Source organism: Tamandua tetradactyla, chromosome 25 (assembly GCF_023851605.1).
Source record: "Tamandua tetradactyla isolate mTamTet1 chromosome 25, mTamTet1.pri, whole genome shotgun sequence".
Taxonomy (NCBI): Eukaryota; Metazoa; Chordata; class Mammalia; order Pilosa; family Myrmecophagidae; genus Tamandua; species Tamandua tetradactyla.
In genome coordinates, this window is record NC_135351.1 from 9,452,447 (window position 1) to 9,464,942 (window position 12,496).

The 12,496-nt window shown below is 41.7% G+C and overlaps 1 non-coding gene across 1 annotated transcript; it reads left to right on the forward strand.

The window, feature by feature from the left end:
- Nucleotides 1–12,149: 12,149 nt before the first annotated feature.
- Nucleotides 12,150–12,257, forward strand: LOC143669405 (U6 spliceosomal RNA). Its single transcript, XR_013168917.1, has one exon. It is a non-coding gene; the product is annotated as a U6 spliceosomal RNA (small nuclear RNA).
- The last annotated feature ends 239 nt before the right edge of the window (nt 12,258–12,496 follow it).

Below are 12,496 nucleotides of genomic sequence, written 5' to 3' on the forward strand. Positions count from 1 at the left end.
GACATGCAAATTTGTCCATGAAGCCAGGATCTCTGGAAAAACATATACACCCATATGCATAGGCATATTTTCTTCTTTCACTAAACTGTCATTCTATTGTGTGTCAGGCTTTTACTACATGCAGCAGCTTCTCAGCACCTCCTACCTGGAGAACTAAAGGCAGCTCAAACATGAGCAACTTCGGCTTCTGAAGTTGGTGGCAAGGTTTGAGCAACCAAAGAGACCACACGCTATTGGAGGTCTAACAAATTCATGTCAGGTTCCCCAGCAGAGGCCTCTAAACTAAGAAGCGGGTAAGGAAGCAAGGTCTTGGAAGCAGCTGTGCCTGTGGAGCTGCTTTCAGAGTAGATAGATGCCTTCTATCTGGCTGGGGTTGTTTGTGCACCATTCTATTTGAAGAAGAGAGAGGGCTGAGATAAGTGTTCAAGGTCCCTCAGCCTCTGAGGCTGGCTGAAGTCTCCAGATTCAAATGTTCTTCACTGGTGGACAAATGAGACTAGGATTGCTACGCTACCAGAGATGGGGAGGAGAGGAGGCGACCCAGGGGAAGTCGGGAAGGGGATAAAATTGGGTGGCATAAGTGTGGGATGAGGGTAGAGGGGGATATTTCTGTTTCTAGTTAACACTTTGTGTCCACCGTATCATTATAGAAAAAAAATGCAAACTTAGAACAGCCTAAACTAATTACGAGTGGAGAATATGTAAAATGATATGATGCCGCTGAGCCTCTGAATAGTACCCTGCTGAATTTCCACATGTGACATATCATAAATAAAGCCCAAACCAAACCATAAAACTTGGAGGAATAAAAATGGGGAGGAGGGAACGCCGTCGTTCATCTCTAAAACCGAACCTTGTGCACATGTGAAACAGCTGAGCTCAGAGGGCCCCGACACAAAATCGTGTATTCATAATGTAAATCTAGAAATGGTTTCCAGATGGACTCTAAGATACGTAGCTTATCATTATATCAGGGAGCAGGCCCATTTCCAACCACATCCAAATGAAGCACCCACCCATACGTCTATACATGGGCAAAACTTAGGACTTTCCAGTTTGCTTGAACGTTTTCTGACCTGCAGCTGTGGTTCCAGGCCCTTCCTGGGCTCCTTGATGAGAGCACAATGACCAACATGGGGCAAACAACATATCAGGCTCATAAGAATCCCCAACCATTTTCTGCCTTATATGCTATAAGGCATATATGCATCCCTCCTGTTCACCATTCTCATTTTATTTTCACCAGATTTGTCAAATGAAACAGGAAATGATATCAAAGCATGATGATGGTGTCTCCAAATTGTTTGATTTCCTCCCTTGCTCTCCATCCCTGAAACCTCAGCAAACTCTCCATGGCGGTAACCAAGGTTTTGAAGTCAAGCTGGAAATTTAAGACAGGTTGAAAGCTGGAGGATAGTTAAGTTAGGATCAGACTTGGCTATAAGCGACTGAAGGTCCCCAGTGACAGTGGTTTAGACAACTCATGTGGAATCACACTGGAGTGGACAGCCTATGACTAATTTGGGAGATATTAGTGACTTGGGCTTTTTCTATCTCGCCACTCCCAACCTTCTTAACACATGGCCTTCACAGATGGTCCAAAATAGCTGCTTGAGCTCCAGCCATCACATCCACATTCCAGCCAACTAGGGTGCTAGATTCTTTTAATAAGGGCCCCCAGTGAATCACCCCTCCCTGTGTCCACACCCCTTTGGCATGTAATACTTCCTCTCTTTCCATCAAGATATGACATCTAGAATATATTATGATATAGATTTTGCAATGTGACTATGGGATTGTGAAAATCTTGTGTCTGATGCTCTTTCTATCTACGATATTGACAGATGAGTAAAAAATATGGATGAAAAATAAATAAATAATAGGGAGAACAATGTTAAAATAAATTGAGTAGATTGAAATACTAGTGAGCAACGAAAAGGACTGGTAAGAGGTATAGAAAAAAAATAGGGAGAACAAAGGCTAAAATCTATTGAGTAGATGGAAATACTAGTGGTCAATGAGAGGGAGGGGTAAGGGGTGTGGAATGTGTGAGTTTTTTCTTTTTATTTTTCTGTAGTGATGCAAATGTTCTAAAAAATGATCATGGTGATGAATATACTACTATGTGATGATACTGTGAGCCATTGATTGTACACCATACACAGAATGTTTGTATGTTAAGAATGCTCAGGTTTGTATGTTGTTTTGGTTTGATAATACAAAATAAATTTAAATGAAAAAAAAAGATATGACATCTATGTCTCTACCTTTGAATACAGGCTTGACCGGTAGAATTTGGAGAAAGTTATGTGCAAGTTCCAGAGCCTAGACCTCAAGACTTGAAGCTTCTATTCTACCTCTTGAAACCCTAAGACCCTCATGTTGTGATAAAGCCCATCTAGCCTATGGGAGAATGAACCACCACTCAAAGAAGAATTGAAGAACCCCAGGTGACAACCCAACTGGCAGATATGCCAGTGACATCGTCTGAATCCTACTGTCCTGGTAAGGCGTCAGCAGAGATCAGTCCAAGAAACCTCCCAGGTTACAATCCATAGAGTCATGAAAAATAACATTTCTTAGCAGTTTTAAGCCATGGGTTTGGTGCCCAGCAATAGATAACTGAAAGAACAGTAAGAGGGAGAGGCAAAGAAGAGACCAAGAGCTCATGCCTGCTGTCTTTTCAGGAGCTCTAAGTTGCCATACAACACTTTTGCTTACATATTTTTGGCCACAGTGAGCTAGCTGCAAGGGAGGCTGGATAAACGTGTGCCTGGCTATCAACAAGGGCAATAAGAACTAAGGACAAAGGAAAGAACCGATGGTAGGACAATGACCAGTACTATCTGAGAGAGAAGAAAGAACAGAACACAATGAAACTACAGCCTTTGCTTATGAATATCACAGATTTCAGAAATGTAGTAGGTAGCTTTAACATTCTTTTTCTTCGTAAACTCTAATTCTCCCCAGCTAAGAATAAGAGAAGAAAGTAAATGACAACATCATAAAAAAATATGCTACCCGCTGGAGATATATACGCAACTAATATTATCTGGTCTGATGAAAGGAGGGTTGAAGGGAGACATAACTGAACTACAATAAGCTCACCAGGGGATGGAACTAGCTTGTCTCAGCCCACGGTGGAAGACGACCTGTAAGGAAAGATTTCTTGCACTGAAGATGGCTAGATCCTGGAATGGGTTAGAAAGTAATATGAGTGGAATCTTTCTCTCGTTCTTTTTAAAGCTAGGATTTGTCAGCTGCCTTTGATAGCTTGATTTTCAGTTTGCCAGAGGCACATGAGAATGAACCAGAAGCCTTCTCACGGTCTCTTTGAGCCCTTTGCATCCATGCAATAGAAAAGTCCAGTTGCTGTGTGGGTCTACCAGGCACCCAGCACAATGCTGGGCCCTTTGAGGGTATATAAAAGAAGGAAATGGCACAACAGTTGCCCTCGGTGGGCCTTTGAGTAATGTGTATGTCCTTTAGTCACACAACCCCCAAAGAAGGTTCTCAGACACACCCAGGAATTGTCCCCAGTTCTTACACATGTAGGTAAGTCATGAGCATGTGTGAGCTTCCCTCCTTTGTAAGAAATGTCATTATTGATGAGAGCGAAGCCCATCTGGTTGGGACTAAGGTAAATAAGAGTACGGGCGTATAATGACATTGTCTGTCTTTTAGAATGTCACCTACGCTTTGAGACCAAAGGAAGAGAGGTTTATTTTGTCTAAAACCTAAATTTTCTGTAGTACATAATCTAACTCAACCTAACTGGATAGATCATTTAAACAACCCAAATACTTGGAGCCCAGAATGGGAACGAGGGCCTGTATAGCTTAATGTAATGCTCTAACACATCCCAGAGTATGTTGAGCAGATAATTAACAGGTATTGGCAAAGTTCCTTGAGGGATGGGAGAAAAAATATGAAACCATTAAATTACCACCAGGAAACCCTTGATACTGTCTCAGACATTAAGGACTCCCAAGTCAATAGGCCAAGCCCTTGATCTTGAGGCTTGCTCTTGTAAAGCTTGTTTATGTAGCAGAGAAGCTTAGCCTACCTGAAGATATGCCTAAGAATTCTTCTGGAGGACCTCTTTTGTTGCTCTGATGTGACCTCTAAGTCCAACTGTACAAGGAAAATCATTACCCTCCCCCATATGTGGGACATGACATCCAGGAGTGAAAGTCTCCCTGGCAAAGTGGGAGACTTCCAGGGTTGAACCTAGCCCTGGCACTGTGGGATCAACAATGCCTTCCTGACCAAAAGGGGCAAAAGAATTGTAATAAATAAGGTATCAGTGGCTGAGAGAGTTCAGAGTCAAGAAGCTACTCTGGAGGCTACTCTTATGTAAGTCTCAGCCAGATATTGCTATTTATTGTGGTTTGCCAACCCCCAGCCAAAACCATTTCTGCCAACCCTAAAGAACACGTAGGGCTTTATCTGAGATTCTACACAGGTTCCACGCACTATGATTACTTTCCAGAAGCCTACAACCTCCAGATGGGTTCCTAGGGCAGATAAGCCCTGAAACCCAGAGGTGTCAGCCTCTCCAGAACATCAACAAGTTCCATCCCCCATCCCATTTTATGGACAGCCCTTTCCAATATGAAAAAGTTAGAATGGGCATAGTCCAAGTACCCTTAAAGATTGGGGAAAAGATCAAAGGAGAAGGTAGAGTTATAATAGAGAAGATAGGATTTAACAAAGGAGTATGACTGCTGAATCATTATACTGATATTTCTTTTAGCCTCCAGTGTCTTGGAGCAGTTAGAAGGAAAAACTTAAAATTGTGGAACTGCAACCCATACCAAACTCTGAAATCTGTTCTATACCTAATTGTTGCAGTGTGCTTTGAAATTTATTGCTTTTTTATGAACATGCTATTTTTCACAAAAAAAAAAAAAAGGAAAATAAATATCTACTATCTCCCCAGCCTCTCTTTCTTCCAGGTAACCTGGAAGATACCTAACCTACTGAGGTTCCTCCTGCATTTCGAGTACGTGAACACTTTGCAGAGTACACAGCTTGCCTAGACTTAAGAGAATCAAATTTGAGATTGCATTTTCCACACTTACTCCTCCCTAAAGTGACTGATTTGGGAATAAGTCAAAGACCACATTAGCTTCACTCCCCTTTATAAAGAAGACTGCACCTCTCCACACTCTACCAGCTTCCTCTTGTTCGAGCCCCCATGATGGGAAAACTTGGGGCAGCAAATAAAAGGGAAGCCTCTTTGTTGAATAATAAAGTTCCCATCAACTCACAAGGCTTTCGGGATTTCCCTGATTTGTACATTTTGTTCATCTTCTTGTTAAGGGAAATGCCCATTATGAAAGCTGTAGGGATTAGGCCCATGTTGGGATTGTCTGACATCAATTATTTGGTATAGTGAGAAAAGGGGCAAAAAAAACAAACAGCTTTCCACCAATGAAGTCACTCATCTGCTTCCTCACCTCTGTCAGAAAGAAAGAAAGAGAGAGGGGGAGTGGTGAGGAAGGGAGGGAGAGAATTAAAGAAAGAGAGAGAGAGAAAGGAAGGAAGGAAGGAAAGAAGGGAGAGGGAAGGAAGGAGGGGAAAAGGAAGGAAGGGAGGGTGGAATTAAAAAAAAAAAAGCACTACTCTCAAGTTAGTCCTATGAGAGCGGATCACAGAGAACATCTTTAAGAATTGTTAAATGCTAGAAAAAGACTCCTCCCCCCATTTTTATAAATAAGAAATTATTTGCAGCTATTCTTAAAACTCATCCCCAGGAGGTGCCATTAGTTGAGAAGTAAAGCATATTCAAACAGTTAAAGCCGTATAGTTTACAGATGCTGGTTATTTTAGCAGCAACTGGAATGTTTTTCACAACTTCCAAGATTTTCAAGATACCCTGGCTAATTCTGCAGGATTAAAGCTTCACATGATTTCATTCAGATTTAGCATGTGTTATTTAATAAGATAGTCAAAAGTCTATTTTTATCAAATTATGACATTAAAAATTGTCTTCCTTTGAGAGTCACCCTTTATCTTATTTCATCCTATAAAGTGTCCAAGAGAATTTGCTATCCGTTCAACCAATTTTCCCGCAAGATTCCTTTCTGTTCCACAAAATGCTTAGAAAAAGTTTGATGGTAAGGTATCTCATTAATCCCTCGACCTTCTCATAAAAAATATACTCTTTCGGTTTTGTGGATAATTTATCAAAATGTGTAATATGTTGTGGGAGACTGATGACAAACATCCTCGATTCTTCACTTCCCCCAGTTTCACGCCCCTTGTGATGTGAATTTGAAGGACCTCCTGTCAAAGGATGGAGCCTGCTTCCCCACCCCTGAATCTGAGTTGGCATTGGGACTTGCCTTTGGCCAACGGAATGTGGCCCAAGAGGCAGGGAGTCAACCTGGATGCTGAGCAGAAGAGACTTCGTTTCCATTGGCTCTCCTGGAACCCCACCCGGCTGCCATGTGAATGAAGAAGCCTGAGATAACCATTGAGGGCTGTCTACACCAGTCCACTTCCAGCCAACCAAGCTGACCACAAGACCAGCGTTGCCCTCTCTAGAACTTCAGCCAACCTGCAGACTCCCGAGCCAAGGAAGAAAAAAAAAATGCTTATCGTTTGAGGCTTTGCACTTGGTTGTTATACAATATAAGGCAAAGAAAGCTGTCATATCTTATTTTGACAAATTCACTACTATTTATTGTGATGCTAACTCAATCCAGATGAAAAAACATTTTTTTAACATTTAGTAACTTGTCACAGGAAATAAAACACATATAACATTTCAATTTATACATACATATTTAATATAGACAAGCCTGTGATCAATAAAAGATTTTCCAGCACATAAGTATATTCCATTAGGGTAAAAATCTGTAGAGAAATGAAATAGCAATAAGAATTCAAGAGGAAAAAAAAGGAAGATGAAAAATGTCTGCATGTTAAGAAGAACCGTTAACGTAACTTCAGATGTGGAAGGTATCCAATTGTTTGGGTATTGAGATTCTGTTTGACGTATTTTTAAATATTGCAGTATTTTTCACCTTAAAACGTACACATTTTACATTAGGAGAAAAATCGCATCCTTTGCAACTATGCAAAGTTGGGATAAAAAATTGTAGATATTGACTGGCAGATTTTGGGGAGGGGTCTTTCAAAGGTTCCTCTAGGAGGTATGCAAGCTAAAATCCTTGAAAAATACTCTTACAGAAAATCCTCAGGTGTAATAAATAGGTGAGCCATGTAATATCTGTCATCTATTTCATATTGCCCTCTGTGTTATGTGGACATTCATTCATATGTATATATGCATGTGGGTTTATGTAGATGTGTAATTTTTTTTTCCCTTTGGGTAGCATCCGGGGTGCAGAAGGATTGACTCTGTTGTCCCTTGGAGCAGCTTATTTGGCAGCCCCCAGTGAACTGTCCACCTGGTCCCTGAGAAACCGCTAAAGAATATCCCAGGTCACATGAGAGGACAAGGGTCCGTCATAGGAGTCGCTTGATTTTTGGGTTTATGATCATTTTCTTATATAGCCGAAGGTTTACAGAAAAGTCATGCAGAAGATAAGCACTCCCATATACATCCCCTCCCATTATTAACCCTTGGCACGAGTGTGGTACTTTTGTTAGAAATGATGAAAGAATATTATTATAATGCACCACTAACTGCAGCCCATAGTTGACATTAGGGTCCACGCTGTCATGCCATCCTGTGATTCTTTTTGTGTGTGTTTTCAAGTTTTATTCTGGTAACATATATGTGCTGGTTTGAAAAGGTTTATGTACCCTAGAAAAGCCATGTTTGAATCCTAATCAGCCTTGAGGGAGCAAAGGTTTCTTCTAATCCATATTCGGTACTGTATGTTAGAAACTTCTTTAGCTTATTTCCATGGAGATGTGACTCAATTGGTGTGGGTATTAAACTTGATTAGGTGGAGACGTGTCTCCACCCATTCCAGGTGGGTCTTGATTGGTTTTACTGGAATCCTTTAAAAGAAGAAGCACTTTGGAAAAAGTTAGAGAATGACAAGAGAGATTCAGAGACAGCAGACAACCGAGAACGCTACAGAACCGCGAAGCAGAGAGTCCACTGGCCAGTGACTTATGGCAATGAAGAAGGAAAATGCCTCCCAGGGAGCTGGAGAGGAAGCTAGCAAATGATGCTGTGTCTGCTATGTGCCTTGAGAGAGAAACTCTGACCGTGTTCACCATGTGCCTTTCCACTTGAGAGAGAAACCCTGAACTTCATTGGACTTCCTGAACCAAGGTATCTTTCCCTGGATGCCTTGATTGGACATTTCTATACACTTGTTTTAATTGGGACATTTTCTTGGTCTTAGAACTGTAAACTAGCAACTTATTAAATTTCCCTTTTTAAAAGCCATTCCATTTCTGGTATATAGCATTCTGGCAGCTAGCAAACTAGAACAATATACAACCTCAAATTTCCCCTTTTAGCCACATTCAAATACATAATTTGGTGGTGTTAGTTGCAGTCACAGTTATATACCCATGTACCTCTCTCTAAATGTATAATTGCAGGTGTTTCGGTGGCAGAATGCTCGCCTTCCATGTGGGAGACCCGGGTTCAACTCCTGGACCATACACCACCCCACACACAAGAAAAATGCATTGTAAGTATATAATTGCTGTGTGACAAGCCAGCCACACCTTTTCCTCTTCCTGAAGAGTGATGGAATGGTTGCTGGTCCAGGGAACTGAAGAAAAAGAAGAACAGAGGAGTCCAGCTGAGAAGGACAACTAAGTTATGGGAAGAGAAGGGCTTTCTCCTTCAGAAGATGCTGTGAAGCATGGGAGGGAAAGTTCTCAGAGAGTAAATAAATCGGTGTTATTATGTGCCTTCTAAAAACTGAGGCTATGGTGGTCACCAAGATTGATGAAGTCCCTACCTTTGAGGAACATATATTCCATTAGATAACTGGAAAGCTGACCACTCCAATGGACAGCTCTGGAAGCCTGGCCAGAGAGACTTGAGATTCAAGTTAGGCAAGAGAGTGGCTTGTTCCCTGGCTACTCGCTGTTCCCTGTAGCTCACACTATTCTCTCCGCAGAGAATGCTCTTCCCTTCCCCGAATAAATTTCATTTTATTTCATGGAATAAGCAATGTATTTACATCGTTCAAAATTCAAAACTGTGAAGAATGATTGATAAGACTTGCTCCCACCCTGACCTGGTCCACCCCTTTCCCCTCCCAATCCCATCTCCCCACACTCACATAACATTACAGGGTAATCATTTTTTAGTCCCTTGTTTATCTTTCCAATCTTTCTGCAAATATGAATATACACACTATCTTCCCTTTTCTTACACAAAATGCAGCCTACTATAAATACTTTTTGCTTTTTTTCACTGAACAGTAGATCCTGGAAATCTTGCCACATTAGTGCACAGAGGGCTTCCCTTTCTTTTTCACAGCAGCATAATATTCCACTGCGCGGAGTCCACAGATCACCCAGTGCTTTTAGAGGGTCACTTGGGTTGCTTCTGGGTTCTGCTCCTACAAGCAATGCTGTCACGAATAACCATGTGCATACATCCTTCTTTACATATACAGGCGCCTCTGGAGGATAAATTCCCAGAAGATCTACCCCACCTTTTCTTCCTGGCAAACTCTTACTCATCCTCTGACACCTATGGCCCAACGATCAGTTCCAAACAGTCACATTTAAGAAGCAACAGATACAGAGAGTATAGGATATCCACCCTAGGCAGAGAAGGGTGCTCTTTCTCTAGGTTCCAATTACTAGTCATCAATAGACGATCTATATTTCTATCCAATCTGAAAACCAATAACCAAAATGGTGAAGGTGTCCAGAACACACAGTGAATCCCACCCACCTCTTCTTCTAGAAGCAATTCATTCCTCAACCCCATGACTTAAAGCAAGTGGTCTTAAAACAAAATCCTACACCTTAGAACAGGTCATCTTAGGACATTGATGCATTTTGACTCACCTTGTAGTGTTTCCTACTGTCTTTTGGGACAATTGTGGAAATTATCAAATGGGTAAGTAAACATGGGAAAATATACTTACTGTGACTCTACAGTTGCCTCAGTTTATAGGGAGACAAAGTATGAGCAAACGAAAGTATGAACTATGTTCATAATAGTTAACATGTATCGAATGTTTACCACGTGTTAGGCCCTGTTCTCAATCTTTAATTCTCTCAAGCAAACCCACAAAAAACTCTATGTTATTGCTGCTATTATTATTCCTGGTTTATGAGTGTGATAACCCAGGCACAGAGAGGTTAAGAAACTCACCCAAGTTCACACAGCCAGCATGTAGTGGCACTGGGATTTGAAGTCAAATAATCCAACTCAAGAGTCCAAGGCCCTTCCTGGACTTCCAAAGCAGTTTTTTCTCATGTGTGTTTGTGTGCATATGTTTGTGTGTATGCTCACTTTCCATCGTTTATTAGTTAGAAATGGATTCATCCATAATTTTCAGAAAAGCCAAAATAACAATGGTTTTTCAAAATACAAGTTTATATTTCTCACACATAAACAAAGAATAAGGTAAGCAGTCTAGGGTTGCAGCAGTGGCATCTGGCTCCTTCCCTTTATAGTTCTGTCTTTAATAACACAGGGCTTCGACCTCATGGCCCAAAATGACTACGAGCTCCAGCCAACACATCCGCATTCCAGCCAGGAGGATGAAGGAAGGGGAAACGGGGGCACACCCATTCTCTTGACTACTACTTCCCAGAAGTCGAACTTGATGCTTCAACTTTTCACCAGTTGACCACAATTTTGCCATCTGGCCACATTTAGTTCCAAGGGAAGCTGGTAAAAGGAGCTCTTTTTCTGGGAAGGCATGCTGAAAATTGTAGGGTGTTATTACTAAGGAAGAAGTGAAGGATGTATAATAGAGGGTAACTAACACATCCTCCCAGAGTCAGTAATAGAGAAGGATAGAGGCATGGAATCCCAGTGTGGAAAGAGGTTTTTAAATTATCTAGCAAGCGTACTTATCTGATGCTTAAGTCACGTTTACAACATTCCTGCTGGTTGGTTATCATTTCACCCACCACCACTCCCCATCCCCCAGAAAAGGGCCTGAGGCAACCCATCTCAAGATCGGACAATACTTCCATCAGTTGAACTGACATCCAATTGGCCCAATTTCAATGCCTAAGGCCACCCATTCAGAATAACTTCAAATCTAAACGTTCTTCTGCCTAAAAATTCAGATTTTGAAAGAAGCTCTCAGATCCCCACCCCAGCCTCTTATCTCCAAGCTTCTCACCCACTGTACTTTCAGATGCCCTTCTGATGTCAGTAAGCTGCTTTCTCACAGCCCTCTTTGGGTGTCATACCCAGGACTGAACATGAAATCCTGAGAATGGTCTTACACAATTGGAAGAGAGTTAAGATGCTCAGGTAGTAGTCATCACCAAGAAGCTTCTAGAATGGCTTCCTGGATTGCTTTTTAGGGCTTTTGACTATCGCTTTACACTTTTAGGTCATGTGTACTATTTATGACATACTAAAGCCACACATACCCCAAATCCATTTTGGCAGTTGACTTCTTGGACTTTGACACAGAATCTTACATTTCTCCCTGGTTAACCTCATCTTGCTGGTAGGGCCTCGTGGCTCTAGCCTACAATGATAGTTTTAAATATTGAGTCTACCTACCAACAGATCATCTATCCATCCCATCTCCATTTGCAATAACTATATGGCTTCACTGATGTCATTGCACAGAACTTTGCACAAAGCAGAGTCAAGGACAGTGTTCTCGGACACACCCTGAAATCTTCCCTCCAGTAACACTGATCCTGTAAGCAGCCCTCTGTGACAACAAGGAAAATTGGTTTGGATATACCTTGCTGCCATGGTAACATCCAAGCAGGTAGCAAAGAGCCCCAGGCACTTGGTTTTGGCAGCAAATCCTGTGACCCATCATCTGCCAGAGCTTTCCTTCAACAATGAGAAGACTCATCCCAAGTCTTTGGGAGCCAGATTTTCAGTCATTCATTTGTCACACATATATTGAGGTCTTCAGTGAGCCAGAGGTGTTAAGTCCTGAGAATAAAGTTAACAAGTCACAACACCTGCCCTCAGAGAGCTTGCTGTCTGATGGAAAACAGTATTGCAGCCAGAACGACCATACTAGAACTGAAGTCAGGTGCTCACTTCAGCAGCACATATACTAAAGTTGGAATGATACAGAGCAGATTAGCATGGCCCCTGTACAAGGATGACACACAAAATTTATGAAGCAGTCCATATTAAAAAAAAAAAAATGAAGCCAGGCCATGCCACTCTCCCTGCTCAGTATTCTGCCATGGCTTCCATGCTCTTCAGAGTCAAAACCAAGTTCCTTACCACAGCCTCCACAGCCCTACATAGCCGGCCCTTTTCACGCTTTCACTTTTGCATTTTCTTGGCCCTTCCTCATTCTCTCCTTTCCAGACACACAGGCCTCATTTGCAAAAACACCAGGTATATGTGCTCCTGCCTTTTGATCTTTGT